The sequence below is a fragment of the Trachymyrmex cornetzi genome, unplaced genomic scaffold (assembly GCF_001594075.2).
Source record: "Trachymyrmex cornetzi isolate Tcor2-1 unplaced genomic scaffold, Tcor1.1 scaffold353, whole genome shotgun sequence".
NCBI classification, from domain to species: Eukaryota; Metazoa; Arthropoda; class Insecta; order Hymenoptera; family Formicidae; genus Trachymyrmex; species Trachymyrmex cornetzi.
The window spans coordinates 25447-25774 of record NW_017298246.1 but is presented as its reverse complement, the minus strand read 5'-3'; positions in this window follow the sequence as shown (position 1 = coordinate 25774).

The window sequence follows — 328 nt, the reverse complement described above, 5'->3', positions numbered from 1 at the left end:
GTGAGAATGTAGTGGTAACCTCTGTTGAATCGCGTATATGGACGCATCTCGACCACATCCGCCTGCCACAGATCGTCGTATCCATGTACTATGACGGGTCTTCGCGAAAAATTTTTTCTCGCAGGAGCGTGCAATTCATTAACCAGCAGCCGTTTCTCAGACATTGCGAATAATTATTCGGCACGGTGTACTTCTCGAATCGTCTTTTCAAATTCATTTAGCAAAACCTGTACATTTTTTGTAAGGCTGCAATCTTCCTCTCGATTTCGTTCAGACGATCTTTCAAATATTGAACACTCTGCACGTATCGCTTGTTTGTTGCGTCAGC